This window comes from Chrysemys picta, chromosome 3 (genome assembly GCF_011386835.1).
Source record: "Chrysemys picta bellii isolate R12L10 chromosome 3, ASM1138683v2, whole genome shotgun sequence".
NCBI lineage: Eukaryota > Metazoa > Chordata > Testudines > Emydidae > Chrysemys > Chrysemys picta.
In genome coordinates this window covers 108,002,639-108,026,018 of record NC_088793.1, presented here as the reverse complement: position 1 = coordinate 108,026,018, position 23,380 = coordinate 108,002,639, and the positions used below count along the sequence as shown (strand labels likewise).

Here is a 23,380-nt window from a genome sequence, read left to right as displayed (position 1 = left end):
TGAAAATGAGGCCATTTACCAATGTCTGAAATTGGGCACTCAAAAATGGAGGCACACAAAATCACTAGTCACTTCTGAAAATCTTTGCCTGAATGTTACCTGTAGCAGCTGTACTGTTCTTTTTGGGAAGGAGTAAAGAGGATTCTATAGAATCTCCCTAATTCCTCCCATTGCATCGAGTCTCTGTGCTCCTATCTGAGAAAGGCAGGATGTGGCACTTCAACTATGCAAGAGGGAGCAGACAGGAGAGGATAGCTCATGGGGAGAGCTGTGTAAAATATTCTTCTCAAAAAAGATTTTTTTAAAAATGACATTTGCTTGTTATTGAATTTGTGTTACTGGAACAAATTTACAGCACTTGGCAAGATGGTTTGCAATGTCTGGAGCCTTTAAGCAAATGTTGGTGTCTACTACCTCTCACTATGTGGGTGCTTGTGAAACAGAAAGGTAAGCCCCTTTTGCTCAAAAACCATTGGGTCTGTGACTAGTGATAACCACACAGCATAATGCAGATATACTCAGCCTGAGGCTCGCAAGCCGCAAGGGGCTCTTTAATGGGTCTCCTGCAGTTCTTTGCAGCACATGATATTAAAACACTGTGATTTAATTATTAATCAATCAAAGTTATTAACCAATCGTGATGCTTTTATTGTGTTGTTAACCAATTACACTACTGTGCCTCTTTTAGGTAATGTTCATTGGTAATTTGACTCCTGAACCACTGAGGTCTGAATATCACCAGTCTAATGCATTAAGCATAGGGCTGGGATTGCCCTTAAATAGCAGTGGTGCTAAAGGAGTCTGTTTGCTCCAACCAAGTAAGGTGAATAGGCAATCTCCTCTGTTACTTTCTCTTCCCTTAAAGAGAAAGAATATGACACAGTGCTGCTTGCATATAAAACCTAAGCAATCAGAAGAAATATCAGAATAAAGAGGCAGAAATTGCAAGGGTTTATTAAATTTAGGATTTTCTCTTTAACTGGATACAGTTAGGCATCATTGTTACAAATAAGAAGTTTAAGAGATTTGACAGCTCTGGATTCAGTACTAGAATGTGGCATAACTGAGCTAGCAAGTGCTGTAATAATGCTTTTGTGCAGGCTCTGGTGTAACACAGAGTATCATCCACAGCAGTAAGTAATTAACTCAACTGCTTTATAGCGACTCTAAAAATGGAGATCGTTTAGTCTAAAAGGAGACACTGTTTGCGGGTTCACTTGTTAAACAGACAGAGCCATTTGTCAGTCAGACAGACAGACAATTAAGTCTTAATATCAAGACCTCTCCCTGCTTTTGCTTCTTGATTCATTTGTAGTTTATCTGGGGTTTCTGACATCATCTCTCTTCACTGGGACACAGTACTGCTCACAGAATGCATATCACGGTTTGTTTTTAACGCAGCAATATGTCAATAAGCTAACCCTGGAGCTCATTGAATTCAGTAGCATTAGAAATTTGTATAGCAACTGGTCGAGTTAGTAATAATGAATGGGAGTACTTGTGGCACCTTAGAGACTAACAAATTTATTAGAGCATAAGCTTTCGTGGACTACAGCCCACTTCTTCAGATGCATACAGAGTGGAATAAATATTGAGGAGATATATATACACACATACAGAGAGCATAAACAGGTGGGAATTGTCTTACCAAGTCTGAGAGGCCAATTAAGTAAGAGAAAAAAAACTTTTGAAGTGGGAGAACACTTTAACCTGTCTGGTCATTCAATGACAGACCTGCGGGTGGCTATATTACAACAGAAAAACTTCAAAAACAGACTCCAACGAGAGACTGCTGAGCTGGAATTGATATGCAAACTAGACACAATCAACTCAGGATTGAATAAGGACTGGGAATGGCTGAGCCATTACAAACATTGAATCTATCTCCCCTTGTAAGTATTCTCACACTTCTTAACTGTCTGTACTGGGCTAGCTTGATTATCACTTCAAAAGTTTTTTTTCTCTTACTTAATTGGCCTCTCAGACTTGGTAAGACAACTCCCACCTGTTTATGCTTTCTGTATGTGTGTATATATATCTCCTCAATATTTATTCCACTCTGTATGCATCCGAAGAAGTGGGCTGTAGTCCATGAAAGCTTATGCTCTAATAAATTTGTTAGTCTCTAAGGTGCCACAAGTACTCCTGTTCTTTTTGCGGATACAGACTAACACGGCTGCTACTTTGAAACCTGTAATAATGAATGGACATCAAGAAGTCCGGTGCAGTTTTTCTACTTAATTATGCTCTTTAACAACTTTTGTTACCATCAATCTTAGTTGCTATTAGGGATGGGCAAGCAAGATAAGTTAAGACCCAACTCAAGCCTTTGCCCAAAGTCAAATCAAAACTGAATCTACAATGCCCCTGAGGATCAAAGAGCTGTTAGCTTTTGGTTTTATTGTCTTTCATGGATCTCTCACTACTACTGTGCACCAAGCTATCCAATAACAACCCGAAATTCTTCTACACAAGTGCCCCCTTCCCAAAAATGTTTTATTCCTGGGTTTGAGGGTTCACAGATTGTAACCACAATAAAGGGTTTTTATATGAGCCAACCAGACAAAATGGAAGGCCAGTTCAGACTACAAACCTAAGGCCCAGTCCTTCTTTAACCCAAATCCCCGAGAACAAGATTAGGTCCCGCATTTTCCCTGCCACACCTGAAACTCTCCACTTTTGGTTTCCATAAATTGCTTTTATAGAGCTCCCAGCTTTAACTCTGAGCACCTGATTGGTCTTTATGAGTTCACTAGCAACCCTACCTGATTACCTACCCTTCAGCTGCTGAAGGGTTAGATCTAGAGTTAACTCTGTCTTCTATGGAGTTCTAGTAGTGCTTCTACTGCAAGGTTGTTTGTATGGAATTTCCAGCACTATCACAGGAAAGCTCTGGAATTAAAGCATAAAACAATAGAGGTTCTTTTAAGCCAGATAGGTTTGGCTGCATCATAGCCCTGATTTACCAAAGCACTTATGCTCTTGCTTAATTGTAAGTGTGTGAATAATCCCATCTCTAGTCAACAAAACTTTTAAGCATGTGCTTAATTTTATGCACACACTTAAGGATCACAAAGAGCTGCCACACAGAATTTGCATTCCCTGGAGGGGAGGGAGCAGGGGCCTTCAGTACAATATTGCCAACCCCAAGCATTCAAAAGTTATGAGTCAGACCCCCCCAAAGCATGTGATTGGTTTAAAAATCATGAGACTTTAAAAACAATAATTGTAGATCATTTTTACATATTTGCCTTGAGAGTTTTTAGGAGATATTCAGATCATGTTTTCAGCTTTTCTCCACAACCATGCAAAGTAGTGGGACATTAGAAGCCCCCTTGCTTCCCTGAGCAGGCTTTCTATTGCTGGAGCCTGCACATGGAGGAAAATCATTACTGGGCTGCTACTCCCCCATCCCACACAGTAAGCAAATAGGGTTAGGGAGTGGGTAGAGCCATGGCTCTTCTTCTCCCTCTTCCCTCCCTCCAATCCCATGTTCTCCAAAGGACTGGAGCTGGTAGAGAGGGGGAAGTATCAGACTGGGATTCACACAGTCACAGTCTGGTTACTGCCCCTCACTCAGGCTGGACTGTAGGATTACAAACCAGCCCTACGTACTTGTTTTGCTTTAGGTGACAAATATTTTAATGATTGTAAAGGCATTCTGAGCTAGGGATAGGCTCTTTGAAGACACTGTAATAAATAAAGACCATATCAGAGATCATCAGTTCAGAACTAAAAACGCCACAAAGTGACCTGTCAAGTAATTTCCAAATCAAATGCTGTCAGCTCACCATGCTTTGCTGATCTGAGAGCATAGTTACCACCTGGTTTCTACATCTAAGCAGCCTCTTCAGCAGAATGCAATGAGTCTTCGGTTGAGCACACATCTGTGATTCTAAAGCAGCTTCTCCGACTTGATTCCAGAGCCACAGGCTACTGTGCTGCTGATAACAGCGAATGTATTAACAGCATAAAATGCCCGCATTTGGAAAAGGTTATTATTACATCCTTTATTGTGCACCAAGCTGTCTTGGATGTTTTCCCGTGTCTAGATACTATTTGTTTTCATTAACTCAACTGACAAAAATAGACACGTTCACCATAAATTACCACTAACATTTCCCTACATTCTCAGCAAAGAAACAGGATGCCAGATTCTACATTACTCCACTCTATACAGGAATGGAGTGGAGGGGCAGAGGTGGCTTTATGCCACCTTGTACCTTTTCACATTTTGGGGCCGTCCAGCCCCTGTTACAACATAACATCGCCTCATAGAGTGATAGATTCCAAGGCCAGAAAGGACCATTGTGATCATCTAGTCTGACCTCTTGTATAACACAGGCCATGGAACTTCCCCGAAATAATTCCAAGACATAGACCATATCTTTTAGAAAAACATCCAATCTTGATTAAAAAGTTGTCAGTGATGGAGAATCCACTATAACACTTGGTAAATTGTTCCAATGGTTAATTATTTAGAACTGATCTACATTGCCCTGGATAGATAAACAACTTCCAGGGCTGGGAACTGGGTGAGACTTGAACACACTACCACTTACATAGTATAACTTATGTTGCTCAGGGGTGTGAATAAGCCACTCCCTGAGTGATGTAAGTTACACCGATCTAAGCGCTGGTGTGGACAGCATATGTTGGCAGGAGAGCTTTTCCCGCCAACATAGCTACCGCCTCTCCTGGAGGTGATTTTATTATGCCAACGGGAGAGCTCTAATGTAGACTAGCCCTTACTTTGTCTAACACTTTCTATTGTGAAGAATTCTTGAAACCTTTTCGTTGAATAGCACTCGCACCTCCACTGCTTGCAGTAGAAGCTATGACATTCAGCAGGGAGAACACCACAGGCCACAAAGGTGCCTTTTTTTTGTCCCATGAAATTCCATTCAACTTTTGCTGAGATATAAACTGTTAAAAATGATTTCCCTTCTCTGGCTTGTGCTCCTCGGGAAAATTTTGGCAGCTTGACAATTAATAACTGAACTCACCAAAATTCTGAAGGCCAGCTGACTCCGATGTTGAAGCAGCAGCACCCTTTGGGAACATATGGGGGCTGCTGGAGCAGCTGTAATAGGTGGGCGGAGAAGAGGAAAAGAATGCCAGGCTGGGGTCCCTCTTCATCATGCAACTTGGCACATGACTCCAGAGGCCCATTTTCCATTCTGGGGGAACCACATTGGGGAGTGGGGGTAGGTGAGAGAGAAAGAGATGGGCCAGGCTGCTCCTTCTGTAAGCTCTCCCACAGACCAGGCATGTGGATCCACTGGCCCATTCCTACTCCCTCTGGGGGCTTCACATGGTGCTTAAAATACTGCAAATACTATTAATACAAGAGTAAGATGGCAGTTAGGCTCCTCCATATCACCTCTTCAGGCCCAGCACACTTCCTTAGCGGCCTGTACCCCCTCTGTACATAACACAATTTGTTTTCACCTTTTTCATTTAAAAACATACACCTGGGAAATTACATCCAAAAATTATGCTAAAACAACATTATTTATGTTGCATAATTAAGCACTCAGACATTAGGAAATGCTAGATTTATGGTTGCCCGTGAACCTCTAATTCTGTTTCCTTGTGTGTATGCATCCATAAGATTGCCATTTATTCCATGTCTAGTATAGATGGGAGTGAATTAAGATTGCATAGGTAACTATAAATCTGGCATCTGATAACTTTTGAGTGCTTCACTTCGCACTAAATTCTGTTTTTTTAATGTATTTTTGACTGTTACAATTGATATTTATACCACACAGTTCCTTTAGCCATTATTCAGGCAAGATGGCTCACAGATAGACTGCTTGTGTCACAAGAAGTCAAGACATATTCCAGCAAGCTGGCCAATGCCAACAACAGACTCAAATTTCCAAACCAGCTTATACATGGCCAGAACTCATCAGTGACTGCCCAGAAACTCTCACTAGGAGAGTATTCATTTTAGATCAAATAATAGAGACTGAAGAGATCTACTTCCAAGTAGTAAAATTATTAAACCCCCCAAAAGGCACATTCACAAAGTGTGGTTCTTCTTGCCTGGAAGAAGGGAGGGGAAGGACACATGGGGAGGACAGGGAGACCTCTTTTTATACCAACAGCTTCAGTATCACTGCTTGAACCTTCTGGTCTTTTCTACATGGGCAAATATAGGACACACAGTTTACCAGTATTTGTAATCTCCCTCCTCTGCTTCTCATTTTTGAACTGACTACAGCGCTAATAAAACCAATTCAAATTTCAATGACATTTTGGCCAGGACTAAAAAAGGATGAAAAAACTGATTTTTTCTGCCCTAGTTTTTGACAAGCACTAATCAAGAATGCATCACTCCAGGTCAATAACGATTTATGGGGAAGCTCTACGATACCATCTTTCATTAAGAGCATCCATTAGCATTCTGCAGCATTGTGTGGACCACAGAGTATGTGTGATATGATAACTTCTGTTGAGATATACTGTATCTCTTCAAAGGACAGTGCTTAGAGATGCAATTGGAAAAACTGGATAAAATGAAAAGTACATTTTCAAGAGTCTTATTTCTTGGAGAATACTATGTACCTCCAGAAAGCCAGAGCAAGGGGTAAAGGGCTTTGTTAGAACCTGCTATCTTGGCAAAACACAGATTTAATATCATAAACATATCATCTTGCCAGCTTGCTTCCTTGTGTCACCTGACCACTGACATAAAACTAACCTGGTTTTAGATATATCCCCCGCACCTACCCTGTTTCAAAATGTACAAACACAAGACAACCTTCTCCATAGACAATATCTCAGTAGTGCACAGCTAACATAAGACTGCAAAACAAAATTGATTTATTCATAAGAAACTCTTATCTCTTAAGGATAAACATTACAATAAGGACAGCCTATTCAATGCTAAAGAATGAGTAATGAAAGCTACTTCTAACCTCATCTTTCACTGAAAACAGTATTGAGCATGTGTCAAGAAGGACATTCTCTGGAAGTCTACAAGCCCATTCCTGTTCCTATAGGGCAGGGATACCCAAACTTTTTGCCAGCATGACCCCATTTGAATTAAGTATTTCCTACCGGGACCTCAGACATCATAGAGGACACCATTCTGAAGAGCAAAATGGGTGTCCTCTGCACAGCGTGACCTTGCACACACCATATGTGTGAGGTCATGGTGTGCAGAAGACACTATTTTGCTCTAGAAAATGGTGTCTGGAGCACAGTGTGACCTCATATGTATGCTGAGTGCAAGGTCATGCTGTGTTAAGATGCCATTTTGTAAAGTAAAATGGTGTCCTCCGGGCATGACCTCGCATACATTGTACATGCAAGGTCATGCTGTGCAGAGCAAAATGGCATCCTCCACACCCTACAGATTACCACAACTCCATCTTCTCATAGTGCAACCCCATTTGGGGTCATGACCCACAGTTTGGGTATCGCTGCTATTGGGCCAGATTCATTTACATCCATGCAAAGTGAATGTAAAGTGAATGTGAAACCTACCAAATTAAAATAAAAGACACTGGTATAATTCAAGCTGACTGGTTAACTGTTTTTCACCCCCCAAAAAGCCTATTTGTCAAAATTATTTATGAAACATCAGTTTTGAAAAATCTCCCAACTAAACAAAAATATTGGGGGGAAAACGTTCTGTTTTCTCAAGTGAGAATGATTTTTTGTTTCAAAATTTTAGTACATTTAGACTGAAAAAAGGTTAAAAAAACCAGAAAGGTTGAAATAGAAACAAAACATTTCAAAATCATCCCAAATGAAACATTCTGATTGTCCTGTTCTGTTTGATTTTTTTTCAGTTTATTGATTTGTGAAAAATTTTGAGATTGACTTTTTGTCCTGATTCAGGATGGGATTTTTTTTGAAATCTCAAAAATATGCGCAGGATGGGAAAACTGCTTCCAGTTAGCCCTAGGTATAATTTTATCTGATGTTTAGTGGAGTTAGATCTGATTTTCATGAGAAGAGGCTCAGGCCCATAATATCTTACACCCACTTTGCACAAATTTATGTGACTAATCAAGGGTCAGAGAAGTGGCTATCCACGTTGCATGGCAACACTACCATTGCTCTTGGTGAGCGCAGGATCAGGAGCTAAGATTGTGCTTGGTCATACATGGAACTACATAATAGTGGAGTAACTCCACTGAAGTCTTGAAGTTAGCAGAGTTACTTTGGATTCACACTGCTGTAACTGCGCAGAGAATTTGGCCTATATATTGTATTTTTGTAAGAACAACTATAAGTACTGCACACCTAAAAAGAAGCTATTGTTTCTATCAGATTCCTTTCCTCTCCCATTGAGCTTATTAATGTGAGCTTTGAATCACTGAAATTTAACTGTAAAGTATGCAGGTTCATTCTTGGGTACATATAGCTATAATGAACAAGGAACAGAACAAAGATTCTTCAATAACTTACTCATAGACTTTAAGGTCAGAAGGGACCATTATGATCATCTAGTCTGACCTCCCGCATGATGCAGGCCACAAAAGCTGACCCACCCACTCCTGGAATAATTCTCTCCCTTGACTCAGCTGTTGAAGTCCCCAAATCATGATTTAAAGACTTCAAGTTGCAGAGAATCCTCCAGCAAGCGACCCCTGCCCCATGCTGCGGAGGAAGGCGAAAAACCTCCAGGGCCTCTGCCAATCTACCCTGGAGGAAAATTCCTTCCCGACCCCAAATATGGCGATCAGCTGAACCCCGAGCATGCGGGCAAGATTCTCCAGCCAGACCCTCTGGAAAAAGTTCTCTGTAGTAACTTTTAATATCCCATCATTGACCATTGTTACTAATTACCAATGATGGCACGTTATTGACCTATTGACTAAAATCACTTTATCCCATCAAACCATCCCCTCAATAAACTTATCAAGCTTAATCTTAAAGCCAGAGAGGTCTTTCGCCTCCACTGTTTCCCTCGGAACTCTGTTCCAGAACTTCACCCCTCTGATGGTTAGAAACCTTCATCTAATTTCAAGCCTAAACTTCCCGACGGCCAGTTTATATCCATTCGTTCTTGTGTCCACATTAGTACTGAGCTGAAATAATTCCTCTCCCTCCCTTGTATTTATCCCTCTGATATATTTAAAGAGAGCAATCATATCCCCCTTCAGCCTTCTTTTGGTTAAGGTAAACAAACCGAGCTCCTCAAGTCTCCTTTCATATGACATGTTTTCCATTCCTCGGATCATCCTAGTGGCCCTTCTCTGTACCCGTTCCAGTTTGAATTCATCCTTTTTAAACACGGGAGACCAGAACTGCACACAGTACTCCAAATGAGGTCTCACCAGTGCCTTGTATAATGGAACCAGCACCTCCTTATCCCTACTAGAAATACCTCGTCTAATGCATCCCAAGACCGCATTAGCTTTTTTCATGGCCACGTCACATTGCCAACTCATAGACATCCTGTGATCAACCAGGACTCCGAGGTCCTTCTCCTCTTCCGTTACTTCCAACCAATGCGTACCCAGCTTATAACTAAAATTCTTGTTAGTCATCCCTAAATGCATAACCTTACACTTCTCATTATTAAATTTCATCCTATTACTATTACTCCAGTTTACAAGGTCATCCAAATCTCCCTGCAGGATATCCCGATCCTTCTCCAAATGGGCAATAACTCCCAACTTTGTGTCATCTGCAAACTTTATCAGCCCACTCCTACATTTGGTTCTGAGGTCAGTAATAAATAGATTAAATAAAATTGGACCCAAAACCGAACCTTGAGGAACTCCACTGGTAACCTCCCTCCAACCTGACAGTTCACCTTTCAGTACGACCCGCTGCAGTCTCCCCTTTAACCAGTTCTTTATCCACCTCTGGATTTTCATATCGATCCCCATCTTTTCCAGTTTAACCAATAATTCCTCATGTGGTACCGTATCAAACGCTTTACCGAAATCGAGGTATATTAGATCCACCGCATTTCCTTTATCTAAAAAATCTGTTACTTTCTCAAAGAAGGAGATCAGGTTGGTTTGGCATGATCTACATTTCGTAAAACCGTGTTGTAATTTGTCCCAATTGGCATTGACCTCAAGGTCCTTAACTACTTTCTCCTTCAAAATGTTTTCCAAGACCTTGCATATTACAGATGTTAAACTAACAGGCCTGTAGTTACCCGGGTCACTTTTTTTCCCCTTCTTGAAAATAGAAACCACATTAGCTATTCTCCAGTCAAACGATACCACCCCTGAGTTTACAAATTCATTAAAAATTATCGCTAATGGGCTTGCAATTTCTCGCGCCAGTTCCTTTAATATTCTCGGATGAAGATCATCCGGTCCGCCCGATTTAGTCCCATTAAGCTGTTCGAGTTTGGCTTCTACCTCGGATACGGTAATGTCAACTCCCCCTCCTTTATTCCCATCTGTCATGCTGCCACTATTCCTAAGCCCTTCATTAGCCTCATTAAAGACCGATGCAAAATATTCATTTAGATATTGTGCCATGCCTAGATTATCCTTAATCTCCACTCCATCTACAGTCTTAAGCGGTCCCACTTCTTCTTTCTTTGTTTTCTTCCTATTTATATGGCTATAAAACCTCTTACTATTGGTTTTAATTCCCCTCGCAAGGTCCAACTCTACACGGCTTTTGGCCTTTCTCACTCCATCGCTACATGCTCTGACCTCAATAAGGTAGGTTTCTTTGCTGATCCCTCCCATCTTCCACTCCTCGTACGCTTTCTGTTTTTTCTTAATCACCCCTCTGAGACGCTCACTCATCCAGCTCGGTCTAAATCTCCTGCCCATGAACCGTTTTCCCTTTCTCGGGATACAGGACTCCGACAGCTCCTGCAACTTCAACTTGAAATAATCCCAGGAGACTTCCGCCTTTAGATCCATAAATATGTTAGTCCAATCCACTTCCCTAACTAGTCGCCTTAATTTATTAAAGTTAGCCCTTTTGAAATCGTAAACCTTAGTCTCTGATTTAATTCTGTTAATCCTTCCATTTAGTTTAAACCGAATTAGCTCATGATCACTCGAGCCAAGGTTGTCCCCTACAACCATTTCCTCAACGAGGTCCTCACTACTCACCAAAACCAAATCTAAAATGGCATCCCCCTCGTCGGTTCAGCAACTACTTTATGAAGGAATTCATCAGCTATCATGTCTAGGAAAATCTGAGCCCTATTATTGTTACTAGCATTTGTTCCCCAATCTATATCTGGGAAGTTAAAGTCTCCCATGATTACACAGTTCCTATTAGTATTTACCTTCCTAAAAACATTAAAGAGTTCTCTGTCCATATCCAGGCTAGATCCCGGCAGTCTATAACACACCCCAAGCACTATCCCAGGGGAGGCTCTAGTAGTTCTTTTACCTAGTGTGAGTATTGCCCAGACAGACTCTGTCTTATCCATTCCATCACTTATTATTTCTTTACAGTTTACCTCATTATTGACATACAATGCTACTCCCCCACCTTTGCCTTTGTTCCGGTCTTTGCTAAACAGCACATACCCTTCCATACCTGTACTCCAGTCATGACTACCGTTCCACCACGTTTCGGTTATTCCTACGATATCCGGTTTCATTTCTTGGACCAGGAGCTCCAATTCCTCCATTTTGTTACCTAGGCTTCTTGCATTGGTGTATAAACATCTTAATTTATGCCGTTTGGCCTCTCTCACATTCGTTATCCAATTTGGTACGGACACCGTACGGCCAGTATGACTTATTAGTCTAGTATCCATCCTCCCCCTCCTCCTTATGTCCAATCTCTTCCCCCTGGCTATATCTGTTCTTATCTCTTATGCCATCCTGTATCCTCCCAGGGCCCAGATTTGGTGCTGTCTCCATCAACTCCTCCCCTCTTTCTATGAGACTAGCTGCTCTTCTCTTCTTCCTCACCCTCCCACCTTCAGTTACCACCTGCTGCACCCCTTCCTCATTTTCCAAACACCCAAACCTGTTCCTGAGCTCTATTTCTCCTTCACTGGCCCTCCTTTTCCTTGACCTGCTTCTCACGGTCACATGCTTCCACTGCCCTTGTTCTCCCCCCGGCATTCCCCTTTACTTTATTTAAAATTCTTCTCAAATAAACATACAGTACAATAGGGTGTATTCTTTTCATAAACACCTATAATTCTCATTGATATTAATAGGAGCTGCATGCGCATACAGAGAGGACAATAAGTGATCTCAAAGTGTCTGTGGATAATAAACCAGACCAGATGGGATTGAGTATTCATTGCATTACCTCAGCAGTGATGCCAATTTCTGTATAATTAAGCTCTAATTAAATTTTGCTTTTGGAAAATAGATGTTCACAGAATTAAATCTTAGATACTTTATTTTTTGAGATGAGTTAATGTTGGCAAATGTTCACTGTCATAAATCTGTTTTAAACCCATCGATTCATACCACTTGGCTTCTAGAATTCCCATATCTGGTGCAGCTACAACAAATAGCATCTGAAAATGGAACCAGGGTAGCCTAGGCCAGGTGTATTACTCTGGGCACAGGGTTTACAGTAGGATTGTCTGAAAAAATGGGAATTCTTTTCCAGGAAAACATTTGAACAACATTTCAAAAAATTGTTTTGTTCAAAAATTTCTCCAGATAATTTGAAATTAAAAATTTCATCTTGAATCAATTCAAAAGAATAACAATTTTGTTTTGATTCCAATTTTAATTCTTACTCGCAAAGAACATTGTAGAAGTGAATTCAGTGGACACAGACCTATCAAAACCTTTGAGTTTGCTCCCAGATCTTGCCACATAGCAGTGCTATGAGTCAGTTTTGAATGGAAAGAGCAATTTCCCTTGGTAATGGCAAAAGTATGAACATATCAAGCAGGTGGCACTTGGATACAACTTTAAACTGTATCTATAGATCCAAATCTTTATGATGTTTCCTCATTACACAAGTCACCTTTCAGTAATTCTTGTTGGATGTAAAGCTGTGTGGGTTCACATAGAACCAGGAATTGATTTCAAATCAGGGTGAGTTTGAGTACTTCTTTGTGTGCAAAAATCAGCCCCAGTTCATGAACAGTTTTTGAACCTGGGAACAACATAGACATAAACTTCCAATGCCTTGTACCTTCTATAGTCATTTACACTCCAGCCTAGTGAGTGTAAAATGTTGCTTCTGGTGTCAATGAGTGGAGAATTCTGATTTTGTAACACTGTGCGCACACTTTGCACTTCCTTTGCACAGGTGCTAAAGTGATAGCTACCCTTTTGGCCAGTGCACTAGGGATGAACCAGGGACCTCCAGAGCTAAAAGTATGAGCTGCTACAAGTGGCACTGAAGAGCCAAGCCTCTGTAGCTAGGGGCTGTAACAACTCATCTCCTGTGTGAATTGACACAGAAGGGGGACTCATAAAACACATTCACCTGCGGGCTACGCATACTATGCAAGGGATAAGGCCAAGGAATCAGGCTGTATGTCAAAAATAAAAGATAAATGGATAACAACCTACTGATTTAATAATTACTTATATAAACAAAGCAGGGGTGACATAACAAGACAAATATATCCACTGGAACCATAACAAATATTGTATGCGAAGGCAAAGATTTATGTAAATAACAGTATAAAAGAATGATCACATTTAAAAATCTCCAAGGTTCATCCCTGTGGTTGCACTAGGGATTTTCAATCCAAAATTCAGATTCAGGTATTTTAGTACCCTGGGCCATATTAAATGCCTGACCAATTTTGTTTACTGCCACAGCAGTTAAAATGATGGATTTCTCTCTAATCTAATGAGGTTTTAATCTCTATTTTTAAAAAAATTGCATTTATTGTTTATAGCACGCTGTGAGAAAAATGCTCCAATAAAGACTGGGAGTGGCTGGGTCATTACAAAACCTAAACCTAATGTCGTGGAAAGAATCACCCACGCACTGATTTTAGTTCACAGATTCAGAGCCTGAGGCCTTTATTGCAATACGTACCAAACGCATTTGGGGTGCAGTTCAAAAACTGACACACTGAGCACCGCTCACAGGCGGGTTTTTATTTCATTAAACCGCAAGCAAAGTTCAAACAATACGTCATGAGTTGAGAAACTGGGGTTGGGGTTAGTCATGAGTTGAGAAACTGGGGTTGGGGTGAGTCATGAGTCAGTCATGAGTTAAGAAACTGGGGTTGGGTCAGCACCCCCCCCCCAATACCTTCCTCATTATTTTCCGAGAAGTGGGTGTTTATTTGGGTAGAGGGGCGCTTGGCGGTTTTCCTCAGGGGTGGCGCTTGGCACCAGTTTGGGTACATTTCTCGGCAAGGCACATGTTATTTTCCGGGGGGTTTCGGTGAAGGGTTAAGGGGGGTTACCATGGGATGCTTAAAGAAGATCTATGATTGGTTAATTTGCAGGTAGCTGGAATTAGAAAATGTTGCAAATAGCTGGAACAGCAAGGATGATTAACTCTTTGCAAAAGCAATTTCTTAATGTAAGCGGATATTCTATTTTTCGAGCGGTTTCATAAACTTGCCGTTATTATGTTGCTAAAGCAGTTTCTTGCTGTAGCTTTTAGCATTGTTCTGTGTTTTTCTCCCCCCCTCCCAGGTCATTACCCTTGACCGAGTTTGGCAGAGAACCGTGTGGTTCAATCTTGCTCAGGCTTAAGGCCTGTGTTACTCTGTGTAAAGGCAATCAGCATAACAGATCTCTGTTAGAGGGTTTATTTCGGGGCCCACAGATTCAAAGCTCTGGCTATTAAAAAGAAGGCCCCTCTGTTCTATTTCCCCACACTAATTTCCCCAGTACTAATTTCTCCCTACTGTTATTCACACCTTCTTGTCAACTGTCTGTAATGGGCCACTCTCTTACCACTTGCATCTGAAGAAGTGAGGTTCTTACCCACGAAAGCTTATGCTCCCAGTACTTCTGTTAGTCTCAAAGGTGCCACAGGACCCTCTGTTGCTTTTTACCACTTCAAAAGTTATTTCTCCTCCCTTGGTATCCTGCTGTTAATTGATTTATCTCGTTAGACTGACCTAACACTTGGTAAAGCACCCCCATCCTTTCATGTATTTATACCTGCTCCTGTATTTTTTACTTCATATATCTGAAGAAGTGGGTTCTAGCCCACGAAAGCTTATGCCCAAATCAATTTGTTAGTCTCTAAGGTGCCACAAGGACTCCCCATTTTTTTTTGCTGATACAGACTAATACGGCTACCACTGAAACCTGACCTCAGTTAGTCATTCTCCCAAGCCTCTAGCAAGTTTTGATTATGGATATAGATACAATCTTCCATAGAGAAGCAGTATGGTCCAGTGCATAGGATGCTGGACTTGGAGTCACAACTGGGAGGGGCTATTTCAGGCTCTGTCATGTGACCTTTGGAAAGTGACTTCACTGCTCAGTGCCTTTGTTTCATTTCCCTGTCTTTGTCTGTTTTATCTATTTAGTTTGCAAACTCTTTGGGGGCAGGGACTGTCTCTTACTATATGTATGGACAAAGCCCCAGTGGGGGGCCTCTAGGCTCTTCTGAAATAAGAAATAAATAGATAAATAATGGTACCTACTTCTGAATTCTGGGATTAATATTGTGAGACAGGTGTTTTCATTGCATCCTACTCCAAATGTGTGTTTTCTGAATGTATTTTACTCTGTAAAAGTTAGTGTGCAGAATGCCTACATTTTGGGTATTGTATGGCTCCCAGTGGTCTAATATTCATGACAATACCACAGTGAAGTGTGTGAACCTGAGTTTACTGGCCTTGCAGTTTATTTCTAAGACAATATTTTATAAACTCAGATTTATTGTCTGCTGTACTTATCAGAGGAATGGATGCACTATTAACTCATACACATTGCTTTATTTTGTTCTTTTCCAATGTGAAATAGCTTCAGGTATTTTTCTAACTGTACTTCCTATGTTTAATCTCATTAAGCAGTTTGGGTCGAGACTTTTTAAAAGGAACAGTGCTGGCCTGAACAATGTGCTTTACTCTTGATCTGGAAGTGTATTTCTGGGCTGTGGAGTAGCCCAGTCATGGCCATTCAGTCCTTGTCTTCTGTGATGAGAGAGGCAACCAGTGTGGTGCATAGTTTCCCGATATCTTTATCTAAAATGATCTAATTTGGCTGAGATCACCACTGTACAGAGAGGTAGGAAACTGACACGCATGAGAATGTTTCAGTATGAATGAAATATATATTGGGAAAAGCAGATGAAACACCAAAAGCATCACTACTATATGCACATTTCTACTCTCCTCCCCTTCTAACAATATAATAAATAATCAGTAGGTTCAATAGCTGGATATGCATTGCAGTATTCAGTTCAGAAAGTTGTTAGCAGCTCTGTGGTTGCCAGATTTCATGCTCAGTCAGTCATTGACTTAACAGCTGCCAGCAGGGATGTGTTGATTGATGCCCATTATGATGGCAGTCCTAGTGACAGTTTTTTCTTTACCAGTGTATCTGCTTCATATTCTCCTATAGTGAAATATAATGGACCAGATCCTTTGCTGGTGTATAGCAGCAGAGATACACTGAAGTCAATGCTGGTTTACACCCTCTGAGCATCTGACCCTACATTCTGGCAGCTCCCTTTTCCAGCACTAAATCTCACAACATACATAACAAACTGACATACAGTTATTCATTCTTTTTTTCAAGAGGGTTAGGGTACAGGTGTGGCCTTAGCAGGGTCATCTTCACTTACTATTTGTTTTGTGACAGACAGTGCCTGGAAGCTCCAGCCAGGATCAGGGCCCCATTGTGCTAGGTGCTGTACAAATGCAAAAGACAACATTGTTCCTGCCCCAAAGAGTTGACAAGATAATTTGGTGCAGGATTCATTCAGTAACCTTCCCTGCAGATTCACTTCAGAATCATGATTGTTACTCTGGCATGACTAATTGTTATGCTAAATATGTTAAGTCGGGAGCTCTATAGTTTAGCATGGCAGAAGGAACATCTCTTCCTTGGGTAGGATGGATACACTGGTTGTCTGAGCTTTGTGATGCTACCAGGATACATTCAGAATGTGAAGGATTGTAAGTAATAATGACTGTAGGGTTGAGTTCCACAATCTATCACTCAAGAAATGAACAGGCTGCAGATTCGCAAGCAACAACGAAGAGGGCATCTTACTTGATGCAATAAGATCTTTGTAATCCACGCCAAAAGAACAGAGAATGGACTAGGCACATGATCTTTCTTTCTCTCTTTCTCTCTCTTTCAACAGGCAAAAGAAAAGCATGCCAGAGTGGAATTTGTCAAGGGATATGCTGAAAGATTAGTTTGAGCCAAGGCTAAAACAGGAGCAAGTGACAAGTTGGATGAAAGCTCTGCTATTCCCAGATGGCAGTATTATGCACAAGATTTCATCTTGTGCTGCAAATGTTAACAAGCAGTTAAAGGAGTCAACTTTTCAAGTGATACAGAATAGGAGACATCAGTTTTCAGAAGGTCTTACCCAATCTCTCCCTCTCTGTCCCCACACTGATGGAAGACTAGAGAAAGACAGTTCTTAATCACTGGCTAAAGATTAAAGATCCTTGCTTCCTTTAAGTAAATCCATTTGGTTAATTAAATGTATCCCAAATGAAGTCTTCAATGCATACTCAAACACTTAAATGCCCAAAAGATATTGATATTTGCAGTGTTGTTGTAGCTGTGGTGGATCCAGGATATGAGACAGACAAAGTAGAGCTCTTCATCAGGTCTGGGAACTCTGTCTATTCTCAAAGGCTTGTCTTTTTCACCAACAACAGTTGGTCCAATAAAATATTACCTCACCCACCTTTGCTTCAATATCTTTCGAGAGCCAACAGATAAGAAAAGCTTGTTAAATCAAGTTTGTATAAGCACCAACAATATTCTGAAATATTCCTTATATTATATGTTACATGTGCTTGGCATTATTTTGAAAGTTGCTATCAATCTAATAGTATTAAAAAACAAACAAACAACAAAATACAGCAACCCCAAACCCAATAGTATTCCAGAAACATGAGAGAAAACAAAAAACAGAGGATACCTACAAATCATGACTTTATTACAGAAGAAAGTGTACAATAGCATAGTGTTTAGCACAATCCATCTTGAAGGCATAAGGCCTAATATATACAACACTGCATGCCAACACTGCAGCTTCTTCCTGCACTGATCAGTAGCTCAGTCATTCTTAGTAATGATAATGTTATATTTATCTAGCTCACGGAACGGCAACCTTTGGCACGCGGCTCACCAGGGTAAGCTCCCTGGTGGGCCGGGCTGGTTTGTTTACCTGCTGCATCTGCAGGTTCGGCCGATTGCGGCTCCCACTGGCCGCGGTTCACCGCTCCAGGCCAATGGGGGCAGCAGGAAGCAGTGGCCAGCACATCCCTCGGCCCACGCCGCTTCCCGCAGCCCCCATTGGACTGGAGTGGCGAACCGCGGCCAGTGGGAGCCGCGATCACCTGAACCTGTGGATGCAGCAGGTAAACAAACTGGCCCGGCCCACCAGGGGGCTTACCCTGGCGAGCTGCGTGCCAAAGGTTGCTGATCCCTAATCTAGCTATTACAGAGCAACAAGCACCTTATAAATGTGTCTTAGCTAGTACAAGTTAAAAATACATCTTTTTCCCTTCTGAAGACAAGGCCTGAGTCACTCCTAACCTGAACATGAGAAATGAAACCTATTTTCTCCACCAGATGACTTCTAAATGATGATAAAAGGGTTAGGCAAACTCATTTTGTGTAATGTAATAAGAAGAAGTCAAATACCTCTGATTACAGAACATGCAATTATAGCAAAGGACAAATGTTTCATGGTTTTAAATGAAATATCTTTCATTTAGATCAAAAGAAGTAGGAGCGCTTTGATGAATTTGCAAAAACCATTGGCTTTTCAACAGAACATTGGTTTGTAATCAAATTAAGGGCATTTGATTTCTTTGACTGGGAATAAAACAAACCACAATCACAGGCACATTAAATACAATGCTGATTCTAGTCTATTCCACTGTATCTCCTGCATATTAATACAACACAGTTGCCATACAGTATTGTTATTTATATGCACAGTAACACAGCACAATGTACTTAGAGAAACACTTTTTTCCTATGCACAATCGAGATATTGTAACAGCGTTGTTAATTACGTTGTTAGTCACATTAACACTGCACCATATTTGATGACAAGGTAGACCAAGGATAACATGGAAACTCACAATAGAAGCAGAATTGAAAGCTATCAAAATGACATTGGAAAAAGCAATGACTACAGCAAGAAGCCATCAAAGATGGAAAGCAATGGTGAAAGCCCTATGTTCCACATGGAATAGAGAGGCATAAGTCAAGTCAAGTCATATTCGCAAGAGCTTACGTTTATCAACATTATTGTTATTTTAACCGCAGAGAGTGAGCAGAATGAAAAAGCACAGGGAGGGAGAGAGAGATTGTACAGAAAAAAGGAACTGAGTGGGAGAGAGAAATAATCTATATATAATGGCCTGATTCTTAGTGGTGAAAATCAGCATAGCTTCTTCAGTATCAATGGAGCTATGACAATTTATGCCACCTGAGGATTTGAGCCTACGCATATATTACAAGAAGGAAAGTTTTGCACACTTGATTTAATGCTGTGAACTTCCAACTTCCAACATAATTGGTATGGTTAAAAAAAATTGCAAACTTCAGAGGGTTTTTCCACCCCTAAATGTTATTCTACAAAAACAAGTTACGTTGGAAGTGGTTTTTAGGGGATTAGACTCACATTTCATCAGCTTGAATTTAACTGAAGGGGAAACCAACAAAGCTGACCATGATTTAGCTGGCGCCTTTCATGTACAAGGGTCCCAAAGTGCAGTATAAATTGATTTCCTAAGGAGTCACTGAAGTGCAGCCAGGAGTAGAGTTGGCAATCTGAAATTTTTACATCCCCCATTACTCTATTCCAAAGCTTGTACACAAATATCCCAATGCATACCTACCTGTGATGGGATATATCAGGCCCTCTGCTGGAGGCTTCATGGTCCTACCACACCCAGCCCCAGGAAAGAGCACTAGAGCTGGGTCCTCAATGCTGCCTAGCATAGGTGTGCGCAGCCCATTTAATTAGGGTGTGCACCCAGGGAGCCCTGCCCCCATCCACTCCATCCTACTTCCCGCACCCTGACTGCCCCCCTCAGAACCCCCAACCCCCCCTGCTCTTTGTCCCCCCCGACTACCCCCTCCTGGGCCCCCTGCCCCTAACTGCCCCCCAGGACTCCACCCCCTACCTAAGCCTCCCTGCTCCTTGTCCCCTGACTGCCCCCATAGGACCCTACCCCCTACCAGTCCCCTGACTGCCCCGACCCTTATCCACACCCCCGCACCCAGACAGACTCCCAGGACTCCCACGCCTATTCAACTGCTCCCCACCCCCTGACAGGACCCCCAGAACTCCCAACCCATACAACCCCCCCCAGCTCCTTGTTCCCTGACCACCCCCTCCAGAGACACCACCCCACTAACTGCCCCCCCAGGACCCTCCTTGCTCCCTGTCCCCTGACTGCCCTGACCCCTATCCATCCCCCACCCCGACAGACCCCGGCTTTCCCATGTCCCATCCAACCCCCCACCCCCGCTCCCTGACTGCCCCCTCCAGAGCCCCCCATCCCTAATCACCACCAGCACCCGGGATCCCACCCCGTATCCAACCCACCCTGTCCCCTGACTGCCCCCACCCCTTATCCAGCCCCCCAGGCCCCGGACCCCTTACCATGAGATGAGGCTCCTAGCCTCCCTGCAGAGCCAAACACTGTCCCGCGGGAGCGCACAGCCCCGGCCTCCAGAGCGTTGCACACAGCAGCACGGCTCCAGGGGACGGGGGAGCGTGTCTGACTCCCCGCGGAGCCCCGGCCCCAGGGGAGGGGGGAGCATGTCTGCCTCACTGCAGAGCCAAACGCTGCCCTGTGGGAGTGCGCAGCCCCGGCCCCCAGATTGCTGCGTGCACAGCGGTATGGCTCCAGGGGAAGGGGAAGAGGGGGGAGGGGCCAGCGGCTTTCTGCGCTCAGCTCAGCACTCCGGCCCAGGAGCACGGACCCCACAGCTTGCCACGCTGGGGAGTGGAGCCATTTGCCTACCCCTGCATTAGAGTGTGCCTGGGCACACCCGGCACACCCCGTGCGCACGCTCATGCTGCCTAGTGAGGCTGTGGGTAAGCAGTCAATCAAACAGAGGCTGTATGGAACAACCAGTCAGAGCCCAGCAGGCACATTTAAAAGGACCTGCTGGACAGAGAAGATCAGTTGCTGGCTGGAGCCAGGGCAGCAAGGTTAGTGCTCCTGGCTAGGTATGGAAGTTGCAGTACATGGACAGAGCAGTTGTTGGCTAGAGCTAGAGGAGTAAGAATCATATAATCATAGAAGACTGGGGTTGGAAGAGACCTCAGGAGGTCATCTAGTCCAACCCCCTGCTCAAACCAGGACCATCACCAACTAAATCATCCCAGCCAGGGCTTTGTCAAGCCGGGTATTAAAATCCTCTAATGATGGAGAGTCTACCACCTCCCTATGTAATCCTTTCCAGTGAAATAGTGTTTCCTAATATCCAACCTAAACCTCCCCCACTGCAACTTACCTATCTCATAGAACTGGAAGGGACCTTGAAAGGTTATTGAGTTGAGGCCAGTCCCCTGCCTTCACTAGCAGGACCAAGTACTGTCCCTGACAGTTGTTGGGGTGGGTTTTTTTTTACCCCCAGATCCCTAAATGGCTCCCTCAAAGATTGAACTCACAACCCTGGGTTTAGCAGGCCAATGCTCAAACCACTGAGCTCTCCCTCCTCCTAGTTGCTTGAGACCATTGCTCCTTGTTCTGTCATCTGCCACTACTGAGAACAGCCAAGCTCCATCCTCTTTGGAACCCCCCTTCAGGCAGTTGAAGGCTGATATCAAATCCCCCCTCACTCTTCTCTTCTGCAGCCTAAACAAGCCCAGTTCTCTCAGTCTTGCCTCGTAAGTCATGTGCCCCAGCCCCCTGATCATTTTTGTTGCCCTCCACTGGACTCTCTCCAATTTATCCACATCATTTCTGTCGTGGGGGGCCCAAAACTGGACACAATACTCCAGGTGTGGTCTCACCAGTGCTGAATAGAAGGGAATAATCACTTCCCTCGATCTCCTGGCAATGCACCTACTAATACAGCCCAATATGCCGTTAGCCTTCTTGGCAACAAGGGCACACTGCTGACTCATATTCAGCTTCTCATCCACTGTAATCCCCAGGTCCTTTTCTGCACAACTGCTGCTTAGCCAGTCGGTCCCCAGCCTGTAGTGGTGCATAGGATTCTTCCATCCTAAGTGCAGGACTCTGCACTTGTGCTTGTTGAACCTCATCAGACTTCTTTTGGCCTAATACTCCAATTTATCTAGGTCACTCTGGAACCTATCTCTACCCTCCAGCATATCTACCTCTCCCCCCAGCTTAGTGTCATCTGCGAACTTGCTGAGGGTGCAATCCATCCCATCGTCCAGATCATTAATGAAGATGTTGAACAAAACTAGCCCCAGGATTGACCCCTGGAGCACTCCGCTTGATACCAGCTGCCAACTAGACATCAAGCCGTTAATCACTACCTGTTGAGCCCGACAATCTAGCCAGCTTTCTATTCACCTTATAGTCCATTCATCCAATCCATACTTTCTTAACTTGCTGGCAAGAATACTGTGGGAGACTGTATCAAAAGCTTTGCTAAAGTCAAGATATATCACATCCACTGCTTTCCCCATATCCACAAAGCCAGTTAGCTCATCATAGAAGGCAATCAGGTTGGTCAGGCATGATTTGCCCTTGGTGAATCCATGTTGACTATTCCTGATCACCTTCCTCTCCTCCAAGTGCTTCAAAATGGATTCCTTGAGGACCTGCTCCATGATTTTTCCAGGGACTGAGGTGAGGCTGACCGGTCTGTTCCTTGCTGATGATTGGGACTCAAGCAAGACTTCAGCCCTGAGGCAAGGGTGAAGATGAAAGTGCTGGGCCTATGAAGGGAAGTGGTTCAGGGAAATGCAGCAGCAAGTAGCTAAAGGGAAGCAGCTAGCACCTGCTATTTATAGGGTTCCTGGGTTGGGACCTGTCATACTGGGTAGGCCCAGATCTTCCCTGCCACTACCACAACCTACAGGCAGAGAGGCCTATGCTCAGAGAAGGGGGCAGAAGACCCCAAAAAGGGTCAGCATTTAATTGAACTGTAATAACCCTGGAAGGGGATTGAACTGAACTAGTGACTCAGCTGGAGAGCTGGGGTCAGGCAGGCTTGCTACAGAGTGAAGAGTCACTAGCCTAGGAGGGACCGAGGCTAATCAGGATGCTGTGATAGGCCCTGTTGGACTGATTGAGAACTGAGCCAGGGGACAGAGCTATGGACTGAGACATTACAGGGGCACCACAAGAGGCCCTATTGGACTTGTACCCTGGAAAAGG

At 43.1% G+C, this 23,380-nt stretch overlaps 1 non-coding gene across 1 annotated transcript in view; it reads right to left on the bottom strand.

Moving 5' to 3' along the window:
• LOC112060876 (uncharacterized) overlaps positions 1-23,380 on the bottom strand; it is an 88,946-nt gene that overhangs the window by 42,159 nt on the left and 23,407 nt on the right. The window lies entirely within an intron of this gene.